Below are 17764 nucleotides of genomic sequence, written 5' to 3'. Positions count from 1 at the left end.
GAAGATGCACTTCAGGTGTGCTTCAGTTGGTTTAGCACACTGGAAAGTTTCCCACAGTATGCTGAACAGAAAAACTTCCATACAATGACTGAAATTAACAAAGTACCCACAGATGCCAGTCTGACCACAATCTGTGAACTTCCAGTATCCCTACCAAAACCAGTATCTCCCTTCAACCCAAGAGACCACACAGGATTCCAGGCACATACTTACTGCTTTTGCATGTGCTGTTTTCCTAAGACCTTCCCTGGCCTTCCTAGATCCCTTCCTACACTCACAGCACTTCACGAGCAACTACCTCCTGTGATAAAACTGTAGAATAAAGATAAAACATGTGCCTAGTACATGTGTGGCCCTGAGTTCCATCTCCTATATCACACAACCACAACACTAAATATGTTCATATTCTCATTGCCTAAAGCAAAGATAATGACATTTGAGTCAAGAATATCTGGATTCAAACCTACTTCTAACCTAGGACTTTGTTTTGTGTGGACATTTTCATTTATTAAGTTTATCAAATTGAGAAGATTATTAAGCCATAGAGCAGCTTCTCCAACTGCAAGAGCAATGTAGTCTCTCAAACAGTTTAGCACATCTAGAAGAGGATTTTTAATCAGACTTCAGACAAAAGGCAATTAAAGTTTTGCCAATGTTCAGGGAATGACCATTCCATTTACTTTTTCTTTTCATGTTCTCTAATGGTTTCTGTAATGGCCACAGTAGCTACAACTTGTAACAAATTGTCCAAATGTAATTTATATTCCAATTCTGCTGCTTGCTGATGCTTTCCCCCCTCCCCCCGCCCATGCAGGGTGTTATTAGACTCTTACAGAGACAGAGGCAGAGAACAACGCCTGGCTGTTAGCATTTGTTAGTTTGCTTACTATTTCAAACTAACAATGTGATGTCACTGAGCAGAACATAGAAAGAAATCTATAGATGCATATTGCTGTAGATAGCACATATAAGATACATGAAGAAGAAATAACATTGTCTAAGATTATATGAGATGTCAGTAGGGCTGATAGACTTGATTTGTCATTTGTGTAGTCACCTGGAACCATAGGCTTAGCAGGCTCCTACTAGCTAATGCTTCCTGCTACTGTCTGAATATTTTATTCTGCAAATAATGTGAATTGGAAGAGAAAGAAATAAGGCATCTGAGCAGAGTAGATCCTAGAAATATGAGAATTGTGCACCCACACAAATGTTGCCCCTATTCACTTATCAACATCCTGGTGGCACAGGACTTGGCCAGCCACATACACAGACTCTGCAAGCATGAAGAAGAATACAAGGTAAACAGGCTACCTTATGGCAAGAGGGGATCCAACTGCCAAAGAGGCCATGCTATCTGCTAGAACCATGTGTTGCTTCCACAGCAAAAGGAAACAGATACACTGTAAAGGAACCAGGACCCTCCTGTCCTTTCTTCCTTGTTTTTCTCAGTCAACTACTTGCACTAAAGAGTAAACCATAGAGTGGTACCTTGCTTTCAGGACCTTTTTTTCCTGCTTTTAGAATAAACCTAAAATTTAAAAAGAACTAATTTTGACCAGCATCCCACATACATCTCTTGCACATGGCAGCATGGTTTCTCAAGCAGATTGATTGCCCACTACTGTTCCAAACTTGGAGATGAATCTGGACTCCTCAAAACAAACAACCCATCCCCTTGACCTGCCCTGATTTTCTGTGTATCTTTCATCTGAGCTCTTGTCATCCACTCATTGCATGCTAGACACACCTAACTGCCAAACAGGGGACATCAGCCTAACCTGCAACTTCAGACAGAAGTATGGTAAAGTCACCTCTGATAACTTCAATGAAAACAAAAGGTTTTCATTTACATGGCAAGTTTCACATAACCTCAAAGCCTTTCTCTGGCTCATCTTGTATTGAATGACCTCTCTGCCCAGAAGCTGTACATCCTGGCAGGTTTGATCTTTTAGAGCACTGTACAAACAGGAAAGAGGAGCTAGGAAAGTGCCCTTGGCTGCTAAGAGGCATTAAGTTTCAAAGGGTTGTTTGCACTGAGGACCAGATGTGCACTGGAGGTAAGGGATTAAATCTGTGCACTGCAGTTCCAAAGGAGAAGCAAAATTGAGGATTTCCACCACAAATCTTTCCTTCTATTTCCCCCTCAAAACCACCATCTGGCTTTTAAGTTACATCAACCGCAAGTACCTTCACAAAACAAGGCATTATCCAAAGAATTAATGGGGAACAAAAATTACATGTGGCGTAACCAAGCCTGCTGAAGCTATATGGACTATTTTGCTGTATTCCAAATGGGATCAAGGATGCTGATCTTGAATCCTGTGTAGGTATTATGGCTAACCCCTCCAAATACTGCATGTCACAAAAGTCTTATGTTACAGAGGTACTTATTCTATTTTGCTTTGTTGGCTTTGTTTTCATTTACTTTAAAAGAAGAAAGAAGAGGAAAAATAGGAGAAAAATGATGAAGAGAAGCAACAACAATATACCACATTAGGGGAGGGGGATTCACAAATTTCTTCAAGGCAGTGCCCTAGGACTTGAACCCAAACCTGCTAAGTAGAGCCTGGACCACTTTCATGGCTTCTCTCTAGAGCTTTCAAAGCACTTTCACAGGTGGGAGAACTCAGAGACAAAGGTTTCTGATGAAATGTTTCATTCTGACCTCAGCTACACTGAAAATAAAACTTCATAGGTTTTTTGTTTAAAACTGGTCATAAGAAACTAAATATCTATGTGCAGGTCCCAAAGCAATAGTACCCCTAGTTGCTGACTTTCCAGGAGGTTAGTACTGCCATGCCTGAAGTACTCCTGTGGTGGATTGGAGAAAAACAGTAGAGCAGCAAAAATTTCCAGGGGAGGGAGAAGGGTGACTTTAAACTTGTGGGAAGAAACCTAATATAAGGAAACGCCATCCTCCCATCCACAAAGAGTTGGCTGAAGACACAACTTATCTCTGCTCTTAGGAGAGAAATTTCCAACCTTCTTGCTCCCAAATGCATTACTTATGGCTGAAAAGTATGAATTGGTGGATGATATTTCAAGAAGAAAAACAAAGTAATGGAGGGCATTACCTTCTGTTGTGCTTTCTACTTACTGGTAGTAAGTTTAAAGAACGTAGGGGCTAGAGAGAGATGGGTCAGCATGTAAGAACACTGGCTGCTCTTACACAGAACCCAAGCTTGGTTTCAAGCATCCAAATGGAAGCTGAGAACTATCTGTAACATGAGTCCCAAGAGATCTAATGGCCTCTTCTGACCTTCACAGGCACCAGGCATAGATGTGGCAAAACAATAATACATGTAAAAGAGTGTAGGTGTTAAGGAACCCACTGTGACTATGACATTTTCTGTGATAAAGCATGATAACCAAAGCAAATTGGGGAGGAAGGGGTTGGTTTCAGGTTACATTTTATAGACTGTCTTGAAGGGAAGTCAGGCAGGAACTCAAAGTAGAAAGCCAAAGGCAGGGTTCTAAACTGAAGCAGAGCCAACAGAGGAATGCTGCTTACTGGCTGGTTCCTCCTGGATTGTTCAGTTTGCTTTTTTACACACACCAGAGTCACCTGCCCAAGGGTAGCACATCTCCAAATAGGTCAAGCTTTTCCATATCAATCATTAATCAAAAAGATTGTCCCATAGACTTACTTACAGAACAAATTGGATCAAAACGTATCCTCAATTGAGGTTACCCCCACTAACCACATTAGCTCAGCTTGTGCCTAGTTGGGGAAAAACAAACAAGCAATTAAGCAAACAAACAAACCAAAATTCCAATCAGCACATGACACATATCTGTGAAGAACACTGAATAGGTACTAATAAAAAGAGCTAGTTAAACAAGTTCTCATGATTGAAGGGCTTTGAATGGAGATATATTGCAGGGATTTAGGAGGTGGTAACATCCATGAAATACGAACAGGGAGGACAGGAAGAAGCTGAAGAGCCCTAGAATTCCACATATGGAAGGCAACGGTACCTTTCAAATCTGTAACCCACCACGAAGGGTAACAGCTGGACCAGGTAGCTTCTATGTGCAGGGCTTATCATTGAGGTACACTGAGAAAACCAAGTTGATGCCAAAGTGACAACTTTTTCACAATAGGCAGAAACTACACTTTGTCTCACCATTTCCTCCCAGGAGGAAATATCACTCCCTTGGCTTCTTAAATTGTGTGTAAGCTTCCTGCCCTAGAAAGCTTCCAAACTGAGGTGGGAGAAGAGGAGCTCCATGATTTCCAGTACATTCTTGATACTAAGAAAAACCTACTGATGATTTAAAATGTTTCTAAACCCCCCTCCCATTATCTAGCCTCTAGGCAATAGGCATATGGTCCTCAAAGCTACCAGTTAAGTCTTTCCTGAACATCAAAGAGCCTGGGAAAAACAGGGCATTTGCTTGCTTTTAGAGCTTTCTCATCAACTCTACAGCTAAGCTCTGTACTTGACCCAGCAGGGCCCAACTAAGATTTAATCTGTCAGTAGATTTGGGGCTTATGATATCCTCCATCACAGGTTGGAAGAAGCATGGAACAGAACACCAGAGATCCCTAACCTCAGGGCCAGTACACGCAATCCTCTATTTGTGAAGAATGGTAACATTTTGGCACTGCTCCTGAGGTGGCTGAAGGACACAGCTTACTTCTGGTTCCTCTACAGAACACTGGCAAAAGATGCCAGGCCAGGTCTACACAACTGTCACCTAGGAGTCCTTGCACTTTGCCCAGAACTCTTCTATATAGATATTCCTCTGGGTAAAAGTGGGAGGAGATAGTGGTAGGATAACACACACACACACACACACACACACACACACACACACACACACAGAGAGAGAGAGAGAGAGAGAGAGAGAGAGAGACAGAGACAGAGACAGAGACAGAGACAGAGAGACAGAGAGACAGAGACAGACAGACAGACAGACAGACAGACAGACAGGAAACTAACTCCACAATACACATCATTCTAAGCTTTCAAAGAAAAGACTTTTATTTCCCCCAAACAAAGGCCACTTTTATAGTATGTGAAATTAATGGTTTCACTGCCCCCAGGACTGCAATACAGTTGAAAAGAAGAAAAAGAAAATCCAGCAAATAGATGGGCAAAGCACCCACCAACCTGTCAGTCGGGAGCTGTCAAGGCAAGTCATCCTCTTTCCCCCATGCCTGGCATCGTTTCAAAGGCTCTGTCAGTGTCTATGCTCATTGCTTTCCTATACTGTTCTCTGGTTGATGAGTTGGCTTTAGTGTAGGATGAGGCTTTATTAGCTGGCACCAATATTGCAGAACAAAAGTATCAGACTTTTCTAACCACATCTTCTTATCAAATCCTTGTTAACGACAACAACATAATTAAAAGTACACAGAAACCAGCTGGCCATGCAAGCTCTATTAAGCTGGCATAGCATGACTCAGAAGGAAAAAGAAAAGTGTTTGGGATACACAGAGATCTAAGATTATTACGAAACAGGAAATAATTTTTCCAGAGTTTCACATTTCACACATTATTGTGAATAACAGCAACACAAAGATGCTCTGGGACCCACCCAAACTCCTCATAGAAGAACTGCTTTTCTTAACTTTAAAACATCGGGGTTTTTTTTCTGTGTTAATTCAAAGCCAGTTGAGATTGTTTTATGATGTGAACATAGGGTACATAGGGTACAGCCCAGGTGCTGGTAGGGCCATCAGACAACAACAGCACTGCCATACTGTGACATCCTGCAGGATAACAGTTAATAGCTAAATCACACAATGCCATTAGCACTTCATGTGACTATGAATGCCACTGAAATGATTTCCACAGTTGGATGAGTCCACCTCAGTTCTCCTCTTCATTCCTAGTAAACCTATCTAGTCCATCATAAATAGTGAAAGAGTTTATAGAAAAGCTCTATACATTTTTCTTTGTTTCTAATCCCACCTGTGTGATTTAGTAAATGTATCATTTCCCACTCACGGTCATTCAGTGTCTCCAATTTTCAACACTGTAGACTGAGAGTGACCAACATATCCCTTTTAATGAACTCGAAAGTCTCAGGCAGTCTCTCAGTTGAAACTTGACCTTTTGAACTACACAGATACTAAGGAGGGAAATGCAGACTGCTTAGGACTCAGAGATGTAGGAGTCCAGGAAGATAATTGGACAGAGAGCTCCTGACACACTCTGACACGCTGTGGTGGTGAAGACTGACCCCTTCTAATGCACACTGACCCTTGACTCAGTCTCTCATCAATGTATCTGACTCTCACAGGGAGCACTGGCAGAATAAGGTCAGAACTGTGCATTGAACACACGGTGTGCAGGGGATGTGGTTCAGGGGACATCACAGCATATCCTCAGGCTGAAGACTAAAGGTGTCATATTTCTGATCTGGGCTTAGACTGAACTGAGGGTCAAGGCCCTCTCTCTAGAATTTTTCAGGGCCTTTAAGGTAATTTCCCATATTCTAATAGGGCCAGGGAGAATTAAATATGCAATCGAATAGCAAAGCACTGCTGAACTCATTCACACTAATGTTGCCTTATTATCTTTGTCAAGTGCTGATACTGTGTGCAGTTCTAATTGTTAGGTTTTAATACAGTATTCATGAATACAAGAAGATGTGCCTTTATAAGTCCTCCATGGACCGACTTTACCCAATTTATGCTCTAATTATTTACCAGTTTCTCATATCCTTTAGTTCTGAATGAGTTGCTGAAGAATGAAACAAAGTCATCCAATCTTATCTGTAACAGTTATGGAAATAAACGTGCATTTCAGGGTCCTCTTTGAGGTTTACATTGCCCCAAAATTTTTAAAGTTGAGTGGTTTAATGTTTTCACAATACTGCTAATAAAGGTGTTTCTTCAAAATGATTAATAGAAACTCTTAAGCACAAATTAATATACATTCCAAAGGATCTACCTTGTCTTAAGCCCATTGTCTTTACTCTGGTTCTAAGTGGGGAGCTGTCTCCATGGAGATTTGACTAGAAATAAGGGGCCTATATCTTGCCCACTCTCTTCCATTTTTAAAGCTCACATTTAAGGAATGGACAGCCCTCATTTCAGTATACTAAAATCCTTTTTGAAGCACCTACTGACTTGAGTATCATGAGCTGTGTAGCTAGAACACAGATCCTTATAGCCAAGACAGGGAGAAAGGGGTAAAGGTCCTTGAAAGAAGGTAGTGGTTAATGCATCAACAGAAAGACCATTAGCTAGCCCCCTACCATGTCTGTCTCTCTTTGTCTTTCTCTATATCTGTCTGTGTCTCTCTCTATCTCTCTGTTTCTGTCTACATCTCTCTATCTCACTGTCTTTGTCTTTCTCTGTATATCTCTATCTGTGTTTCTATCTCTCTGTCTCTATCTATGTCTCTCTATCTCTCTGTCTCTCTGTCTCTCTCTGTCTCTGTCTGGATATCTCTCTCTCTGTGTTTATCTCTCTCGCTCTGTGTGTGTGTGTTTCTCTCTCTCTCTCTCTCTCTCTCTCTCTCTCTCTCTCTCTGTGTGTGTGTGTGTGTGTGTGTGTGTGTGTGTTAAGACCTGTTGGAAAAATTAGTAAGAATTGGTGGTTGGTGTTAGGGAGAGGAAGCATGAAATAACCAGAATTATTTGGAATTACAAAGGAGACAAGATAGCCTGAAAGAAGAATGGGCTAGAATAGCAAGGAAGTGGAGACCATGGCCTGGTCCAACACTGAAACACATCCCACTGATGCTCTATATCAGAGGCTTAGCCTTGTATGCTACTGAGAATGGCTGGGACATCTAAGGTGGACATTATAAGAGGACTATGTCAAACAGACTATATAGATAGATGTAAAGGGGACAGGGAAAGAATACAAAACCAAAAAAAGAGGAAAACATTACATGTATACATGTATCAGCATTCACCACTGTGCCCCATTAGCATGTAGAAATAAAAATAAATGGCATAAATTGGAGCAATTTCTCCACACTATTTTTCTAAAAGTATATGAGAACCTGAGACTGAAGTCCAAGAAATAATATCCCTCCAGAAACCATAAACGTCAGTGCCTAGAAGAAGAAAAGTGATCTACAAGTGTGGGGGGGGCATATAATTACTTGTTTTCAAACCCTTAAATAGCTCTTGCCCCAGGGCATGCTGTGGAGAAGCTAGATTTGCATAGAGCAGGTAGCAGACACAGATTCCTCTTCAGGAGGCAGACATAAATCCTTCCTGCATATAGGCTTTTCTGCCTGCAGTAAAGTTCTACAAGGGACATCTGCAGCTATAGTGGAATGTAAGCCTGTTTTGGCTTTAGAGGAATCCCAGATTCATACAACTTTATCTGACTACAGCTAACCTTCATTAAGCAATCCACCATTATCCTTATTACCTAAATTACATTTCCTTTTTATTTTTTCATGATTTTCTATTTTCCTCTGTGTGTGTGTGTGTGTGTGTGTGTGTGTGTGTGTGTGTGTGTACCTGAGTGTATACATGTGCATTACATATGTGCAAGTGCTAAGGGGGCCAGAAGACTTCATGAGATCCTCTGGGGTTGGAGTTACAGGAAGTTTCGAGCCTTATTATGTAAATGCTCCTAACCAAACTCAGGTCATCTGCAAGAACTCTTAACTACTGAGCCATCTCTCCAGCCCTGCACCTCTTTTCTTGTTTTCTTACTCTATTAAATTTTAAGACATCTTTCTACCTTTGAGGAAAAAATGCCTTTGCACTCTCACTTTCAGTAAAAAAGACAGGTCGCTCAAAATTGTTCCTCATACTCTAGCACAAGCTAGTAAGCTAATGTCATGAACAGTCTGAATTGGTTTTTAGAAACCCTACTAATTTCCACAATATAAGAGAAAACTTCTCTAAGGAGACAAGTGGTAAAGAATCAGTCTGACTTGAATCCACACCATGCTAGCTTCTACCTTCTCTGCCATATTTCCTAGGAGACTCTAGCTAGACTCTGCAAAATACCTCCTACAACTATTTGTGTATTAATGTCCATTTGCCAATATTAAATTATGTCAAATTAACAATTCCTATGAGACAAATTCGGTTGGAAATACAAATTTCACTGGTTATTTTTGTTCTGCACTTTGTCTTCATAATTAAAGTATAACATGGTAGTTTTAAAATACTTTAAAATTTACATCTGGTTGTAGACAACAAAAAGAAAAAGCCTATGGTGTTTACTTAGTGACAAAACTAAGTTATTATGATTAAAAACAACAATTCTAGAGTTGGTAACACTCACTATGAAATTTTCACAATGAACTACTACAGAAGTTTTCAACTTTTTAATGCATAGCCAATACTTCTATTCCTATTTAACTTTGCCTTAATTCTATAAGAAAATATGATAAACTGTTGATCATGTTGATTAAACCTGATGTAGGTTGGAAGGAAACATGCATCTGTCCTATTAGAAACTAAACAGGGACAATAAAGTCTGTTTCTCCATGTTTTCTACAAGCATATACCATTCATGATCAGTCACTAAATAACAACTCTGAGAAAGACTAGACAGTTCAATAAGAACTTGATCATAGAGGTACAATCAAGGGTCCTAGAGCTACAGACGCAGTCAATAATGGATAAAAAATATCCATGCCCTTCCTACACAAAATGTTGCGTCTATATCAAACCCAAACAGATTGTTTTCCTAACATTATTTCCCGAAATATGCATTACAAGTATCTTATTAGGTGCTTGCCATTCACAAACAATGTGAAGGCTACCTGGTTAATGTATGTAGATTGTTTTGCTAATATTATGCTGTATTTTAGAAAGGATATGAGCACTATGTACCTACTAACGTCTTCATTGATCCTTCATTGTTGTAAGGTCTCCTACAACAAGAGGTGTGTTTTAATACCATATTGAAATTGCCAGTCCTTGTGCACTTGTAATACTAGGAAAACGAAAGCAAATAACAAAAGATGTGCGTGAATTTTCTTAAGTAATGATGGGCATCAACACAAGAGGTGCTGGCTCTGTGCTGCTGCTACACTGGACAGCCAGGTTTTGGGCTCATAGTGTGAGTCCCATGTTCATTTTATAGCTTTCAATATCATTCACTCACCTGCCATATTCAATATCTGTCATGCTAAGTACAATGTAGATTCAGTCCAGATGATGAAGTCTATACAGAGAAATTTAGGGTAAGGTAAGTTATGCTTGCCAATATAATAGGTACAGCACACACCTGATTAAGCTTAGCCAGTTCTGCAAGAAAACTAAGTTAAGCACACCCTAGAAACAACACAGATAGCTTGGTGCAGGATTCCTTTAACTGTTCCATAAGGAAAATAATATGTAATATGTACTAAATCTTCTCTTCTAATAGATGGTGTATTGTTAGGATAAGCTTATAATATAGTACAATATACTTCAACTTTGTGACTCAGAGAGTAGATTGAAGTATATAAGAAAACTCTGGGATTTCCCTTCTGCGAAATGATGTTATGTAAAGGATACATAGAGATATCTGTTTTCTACATGGTTAAACCAGTTTTTGAAACTCCCTCACCTCAAATGATAAATAAAATACTTTATTTAATGATATCCAGACTGATATTGTGGTGTATGAACCACGAGATTTGCTTTAAGACAGTGTTTCTTAGCCTATGGTTCAGGACTGCTTTGGATTCAAATGATTCTGTCACAGGGGTTACCTTACACTATGAGGAAATCCAGATATTTATTTACATTACAATCCATAATAGTAGCAAAATATTGTTATGAAGTAGAAGCAAAAATACTTACGTGGCTGGGGATGACCACAACATGGGAGCTGTACTAAAGTGTCACAGCATTGGAAAGGTTGAGAATCACTGCTCCTAGACCACCTGGCTACTCAAATCCCTCATGTCAAATGACAGCATATTCACAAAAAATACATACATCCTCTTAATTCAATCTTCTCTAGATGATACATGTGTTCTGGTGAGTTGTTTATAAATAGTGTCAAGAAAAAGTCCACATATGGCCAGGATAAACACAATTTTGTGAGATTATTTCCAAACAGACAGCTGTTGGTCAAATTGTTTGTGTAAGATTCACAGATGGAGAGGGAAAACCTTAGTAAACTACACAAATTATTTAATGAATTCAAGTCTTCTCTCTACTAATTTTCTACATGCAGAACAGAATAACTCTTAACTAAACCGTGAGTCAAGTTAGAGGTTCTCTTTCAAAAGTGGAAATTATATAATCGCATCCATATTACAGATAGTTAAAAAAACTTTCACACTTAACCACTTTCATTTACTCGTACATTTGTGTACTCAAGAATTTCCTTTGAGAATTAGGAAGTGTAGTATTTAAAAAGCAAAAGTCTTTGGGTTATTGTTTAAATTCATTAATCTGATACTATCTACAGTAAGCTAGAAGAAACTGAGATTTAGGACAACTCAAATAATATTTTGTTCCTGGGAGAGAGGATGAATCACCTACATTCCTTGACCAAGTTCATGTTGATTTGAAATAAGTGCCTCAGCCTGGAACCTGGCAAAATAGCCTACGTGGACCAGTGATCCAGTCCTCAGTCTATCAGGTCACTCCATTGGATGCTCCTCTCCAGAATCAGTCTCCTCAGTCCCAAAACTGTATGCAAAGAAGCAAATGCACACAGAAGATGCTGCTTGCTATTAAGAATAGTCACAGGTCCACACCCCATAAATATACACATGCATAAGTTAACACATACATTTCCACACAAGTCCTATTGATAAGAAACTAAAGGTTCTCTAAACCCGACACATTTGGTTAACTTTCTGTAAACCATATGTAATTTAGAGCATATCATTCTGTCAGGGATAATTTATATAATAAAAGGAATGTTCTCTCAGTGAGAAGGGACAAATTTAAATACTGATTTTTGATACTTTTCTCAGATTGTTTGGGATTTCAAGTATTTACTACCATGCCCAGCTTCAGGAATTTTTAGAAGATTTAAAACACACAATTAGCTCCCTCCTCAATAGCAAAGCTAAGTTCATTCATTTAATCATACACCACAGATCCATTTTACATCTGAGTGAGCCACCCTGAACAAATTCCATGTTATCTAAGTTTCCATCCACAGTCATATATAACAATTCAAAAAATCCTCACCAGCAGGCTTTCCAGGAAGCTACTGGTTTGATTTATTTCTGAGTAATAAACTAATTGGATTATGTAAGAGGTTTATGTTACCAGAATTTAATTAAAAGCCAAGTCATTCTAGAAACAAAAAGAACCTCTACTTGAAAAAATTGTATAATTCAAACAGGCAAAACCAATTGTTTGAAATTTAATAAAACATTTTCCTTTTGAGCTCAAACTAGAAGCAGCACTGAGCAGAACTCAGCATGTGAAGTATAACGTTCTGAAAACAGTCTGATAATCAACATTGTAGGGTCTGCCACCACGAACTCACTGATGCTTTAGCCAAAATACAACATGCCCCCAAAAGACTACTCTCTGTTGTAAATTTAAAAAAAGTCCAATAAAAGGAAAAAAAAAAGAATCACCCTCTCTACACTACCTAATAATACAAAGCAAATGCATAATTTTCTCAAATTTCAACACAATCTTTGCCTGAGAATTTCATTCAGTATGCCTTCCTTAATATCAGGTAGAGTTTCATTCTAACACTGCTTATCTGAATTCTCAAGATGCCATAACCTATTTACAAACTTTCCACTCAAAAATGTCTTTCTGCTTGCAGGGTCTCTGAGGGCTCCTGCCTTCCTCTTCACCCCGTGCACCTGCCTCACCCAGCAGCTCAAGCCTGATGAAGGAAGAGATAACTCACAGTTGCAGCAATCTCTGGCTGGACACAATTTTGACAATGGTCATTCGTGTTCGTCCGTAGCACAGAGCACAGCCTAGAAGCATAAGGTTTGGGCAAATCTGCCAGCTCTGTCAAGACATTTCACTTTTCTGAGGCCCAGTCTTCTCACTGTTAAAACAGGGTAATGATACATCCTCAGCTTGTGGAAAAGAGTTCTCATGCTATGCAAAGCAGACAGCAGGGTGTGGTACACAGTACCTGCAAATCGATTGCTATTATTATTCTTTGGATTGCTACTATCTCCCGGGGCTGCCGGAAAAATCGATTTTAAGTACACCAGAGCATTAAATTATTGATCTTAAGAATCCAGCAACAGAAGTCAATTTGGAGTAGATTTGGTCTCTGTTGTTTTCTCTTTACAGCTCTGGAAACTGAACTTCTAGTGCAGGGAGACTTCCTCCGGGATAAGTCACTGCAAGGACACTGGCTGTCAGCTTTCTTGATCACTTTGTTCTTCAAAAAAGGTAACTGCAAAACTGTAAACTCAATCTTCACATGATTCCATCTCTCCTGGCCCAAACTGTACCTTGAATTTGGAATTCTTTATGAAAGAGAAACACAAGCTGCCGTTTGTGTGGCAGCAGGAGGCAGAGCAGGCTTACAGAAGTTGTGCAGAGACAATATGCTCGAGAGTGGCAGCAAGCCTCCAGGTGTCACTTCCTATCACAGATCCATTTTTTCCCACTAAGCCTGCATCAGGACACCGGAGTGGCTGACACTGCTGAGACCTAGCTTTTGCTACGTGGCCAGGTTAGGATAAACAGCAGTGCTGGACCAGATCAGCCGCCCCTGCAAAGCTTGAAGACAGCCTAGTCCCTATTTTAATGCACTCTGCATGCCGACAAGGTATATACTTTACAATGCAGTTGTTCACTATCTGCTAAAAGAGGTGCTGAGATTTTGGAATCATAACATACATCATATTTGAAGAGAGACCTAATAAATCATCTCTCCGCAGTGTTTTATGTAGTTTTTGTGCTGAAGGTATGCTAACCTTTACAAACAAAACACATTTCTCAAAAGTGGTACAGTGGAGGGTTTTCAAGAGAGGGGGTGCATTATTAAACTGCAGGAATGTTAATCTACTGATAGTATCTGGTCATTATCCACAACCCATTTAGTCTTTGGCACTGTCATCAATAGTTGGTGCTAAAAACACTGAAAATTTGTGTTAATGTGCACTTCTTCTTAAATGATTACAAAACTACCATCTCGTCTCATAAAATTGTTTTTTTTATAGTTATATATGATTCTCATCTTTGGTGAAGAATGAGTTTTTTAAGGCTTAAAAATGTTTAAAACTTAACATGTAGTGACCAAAACTCTTATTTTGCTTAGACATTAGAGCAAGTTGAATTGAACATTAATTAATTAAAGCAATTAAATTTTAAGGTCAGACTCCAGAATATTCCAAAGAAGGAAAAGCACAATGTAGTGGGAATAGTATAGTACAGTATACTCTAAGAGAAATCTATATTCTATTATCATGCATGAGATATTTTTATTTAGATTATCAGAAATGAGGCAACAGACCTGCAGATTAATTAAGCTTCCCATGCAATGCAGGTCTTCAAGCTTTCCTGTGGTTTATTAATCTAAGCAGGAGCTGCACCAGTCCAAGAACAAGCACTTACAAAAAATGATTGGGTACTTTCTACACTAGAGGATAAGAGTTCAGTTAGAATATTAGCAAGAGATCTGCTCATAAAGAGAACGAAACTCAGAGGAAGATGAGGATAAAAATAAAAGCCCTAGAAACAGGACATATGGACAACATTTCTCTGCAACTTCCACTAACCTTACCAGTCTCGATCAGATCTGGCTTGACTGTACTCAGATATTCAAATCTGTTCCTTCTTGGTACTCATTGTCAGGACTAAGCCCAAATGACTGCCCTTTTCTGGTACTGCATCATTCACACATTTCCAGATATTAACATGGCTCAGCCTTACTCTTCCAGATGTGTGCTGTCATCCTCACCTTCACTTTCTAAATTGTGCATACCACCAGCACCATAAAGTGTGGAGCTCTTAGCTCTATCAAAAGAGGAGACTTACATCAAAATTCCCTAAAGGACTCAGCTCACAACTCAGGAAGCATCATCTTCACTAAGCACAAAGGGATGGAGCATGCCCCAATTCCTATCAGTCATGAGCGAGAAGCAGACAGTTTCTTTGCTTGTCTGAGCATCCTCATGATTTGTGAAATTAAGAACCTATCTTTTAATGTTGTCTTTTCTTCTGTTACCATGCTCAGCCACCATTGCTGCCAGTTATTTTAACACATTAGACCAAAATGAGAAAAAAATGGTTGTCAGTTTCAGAAAAAAATAGTGATGGAAAAAGCAGCTAAGGATCACACGTTATTGCTTCTCCTTCGAAAAGAAGAGTTAGCCCAAATTTGCCACCCAAACACTCATGAAAAATGAAGATTGAAAAGGTCATTCCTGTTAGCTCTTGTTTTGTTTTGTTTTAATATGCAAAAAGCAAAGTGTTTAAGTGAGCTGAGGTGTCTCTGACCCAAAAAAGGCAGTGGACAGGAGGACTACAGTATGCTCCTACATAGCAGACTTTTCAGTAGTCCAAGAGACAATGATTTCCACCCCAAATGACTTAATTATCTTCAAATTTTCAGCAGGACCTCCCACTGTCCCCCAAAGTTGACCAAAATCCAGGTACACAAAACTCCCCATCCCACAGAGCTTTTGGAATTCTATAACTCTACCTTATAAGTTATGTCCCAGGAAACACATAAGTAGAAGCTAGAAGACAATCACAAAAGTCTCATTTAAATTCCTGGAAAGCACAGCTTCTCCAAACACACTATTCATCTCTCTTTGGAAAGCCTAATTTGCATTGAACCAAGAGTTTAACTCCACTGGCCCCACAACACATTGACATCAAGTCCAAAGGAGATAGATGCCATATTCCAAATTAAAAAGAATTCATCACATAACCACTCTCAACGCTGGGAAGTAAAACAACCCAAACAGAGTTTTCGCCAGACTAGTTCATAAAAATAAACACTGATTTTAGGAGACTCCCGAAAAGCCCTCTGCACCTGAACATTATAGGAACAAAGAGAAGAAAGAGAGAGAGAGAGAGAGAGAGAGAGAGAGAGAGAGAGAGAGAGAGAGAGAGAGAGAGAAATCAGGATGCTCTCTAAGCTGTAAGCGCTAATTTGCATGAAGATGGGTCTGGGAATTTGATTTAAAAAAAAAACCCCAATTCCTTTCACAGGCAATCAGGTCAAATCAAAAGCAAAGTCCCTCATCCCCAGAGTTAACTATATCCACTTGTCCAAGTGCAAGCTCTCCTTTGGCTCACCCTCTTTGAAATGTCTTGTTTCTCCCCACACAGCGCTGGCTTCTGTTAGCTGAGCTCATCTAACTCTGTGCAACTAGCCAAGGAGATTCCTGCAGGATAAAGCGGGTCGCAGACCTCGCACACCCGCGTGCTACTACTCATTCAGCCTGTTCCGACACCTGTGCCCCAAAGCCATGCTCGGTGCCCAAGTAGGATTCATGAGGGTCACATTTTATTCACCCGGCAGCCAAGCAGGAGGGAGGGTGAGCGGGAGGGCGAGCTGGCGGGCGGGCGGGCGTGCGTGCTCACCAAGAGCTCCTACTCTCACTCGGATGCCTTGGGAAGCTCGGCCTCGCTAGGGGCTCAGGCGACCCCGTGCTGGCTTGGTCTCCTCTCCAACAAGGCATGACCGTGTCACCGCGGGCTGCAGCTTGGCCTTTTAGCAGTGCGTGGCTCATTGTTCCAATCCGCGGTGGCACAGCTGCGGGTGGCCTCGAGGACAGGCGATCGGAGGCTGTCCGCCCAGAGCCCTTTACAAACCCCCGCCCTCCCGGTATCAATCTTCCACCCGAGCTTACCTAGCCGCTAGGCACTGGAGAGTTGATCGGCCTCCCTAGCGCGCCCCGGCCCGTAGCTTGCACCGCGGCAGCGCAGGCGGGGACGCTTTAGCGACGCAGAGCCTGCCTCTCGTAGAGCGATTGCAGACTCTGCTGCGTGGGGCGGCGCGGCTGCCTAAAAAGGCGAGCTAATCCCAGCCGCCGCCTTCACCAGCTGAGCGGCTCCAAGGGCTCCCTGAACTGCCTCTGCTCCCAAATACCTGGCATACAAGCACACGAGGGTCCCAGTGGTGGCCTCTGGAATGCTACCGGCCGCCAGTGGGACAAGGCGGTCTGGGAAGCTGGACCGGAGGAAGTGAGTCTTTGTGTGCTGGCCTCGAACACACAGCCCTCTGCAGAGCAAAAGCAGAGCTACCTGCGCGCCAGGCAGCTGGGTGGAGCGTGAGGAGCTCAGCATCCTCTGGGCCACGGCTCCCTTTGTTCAGACTCTGGCGGACTCAAGCCGCCTACATCCTCACTCTGGCTGCTGCTACTGAGAAGCGCTCGACTGTGCAGGGACGCACTCTGGGACGTGCGGCTTTTGGAGCTCCCCACTTGCCAACCTCCATAGGTCCATCCAACCCTAGGAAGGGTGATCAAATTCTCCCTTCTGAGACTCCCGGGACTACCCGCTGGGCGTAGGGGTGACCAAGTGCTGTGCTGCAGGAGCCGCATTTTGAGTGTGTGTGTGTGTGTGTGTGTGTGTGTGTGTGTGTGTGTGTGCGTGTGCGTGTTCAAGTGTGCTATGCCCATTTGTCACAACCCTCCTATTTTTCAAAGGCATCCGCAGCTGTCCCTGGTTGTGGGTAAACATGCTTCTCTGAACTTTGCCCCCTTGGACCCTTGGATGCCAGTGTTACCTTCAAGCTTTCTCCCAGAGTTAGAAAAGGACAAGAGCACCATGATAGATGAGCAAAACTCAATCCAGAAGTTTACAGACATTTAACAATCAGGAATTAAACTAAAACCCACAGAGGAAAATTCGCTTGTGTGATCAAGTCTACCTGAGAGATGCTTTCTCAGGTTTCCCCAGTTCTATTAAACTATTTCTGACACTTGGAATT

At 41.2% G+C, this 17764-nt stretch overlaps 1 protein-coding gene across 7 annotated transcripts in view; it reads right to left on the bottom strand.

The window, feature by feature from the left end:
• St6gal2 (ST6 beta-galactoside alpha-2,6-sialyltransferase 2) overlaps nucleotides 1-17159 on the bottom strand; it is a 98114-nt gene extending 80955 nt beyond the window's left edge. For 2 of the 7 annotated variants that reach the window (XM_087565074.1, NM_001100888.1), the window contains 2 exon segments: nucleotides 16683-16714; nucleotides 12761-12907 (listed from right to left, as the gene is read on the bottom strand). The gene's annotated coding sequence lies outside the window, so the exon portion shown is untranslated. 7 annotated transcript variants of the gene reach the window in all.
• Nucleotides 17160-17764: the final 605 nt, after the last annotated feature.

The sequence above is a fragment of the Rattus norvegicus genome, chromosome 9 (assembly GCF_021556685.1).
Source record: "Rattus norvegicus strain SHRSP/BbbUtx chromosome 9, alternate assembly SHRSP_T2T, whole genome shotgun sequence".
In the NCBI taxonomy this organism is placed as follows: domain Eukaryota; kingdom Metazoa; phylum Chordata; class Mammalia; order Rodentia; family Muridae; genus Rattus; species Rattus norvegicus.
Note: the sequence above shows the minus strand (reverse complement) of the source record. Positions and strands in the feature narration are given on the sequence as shown.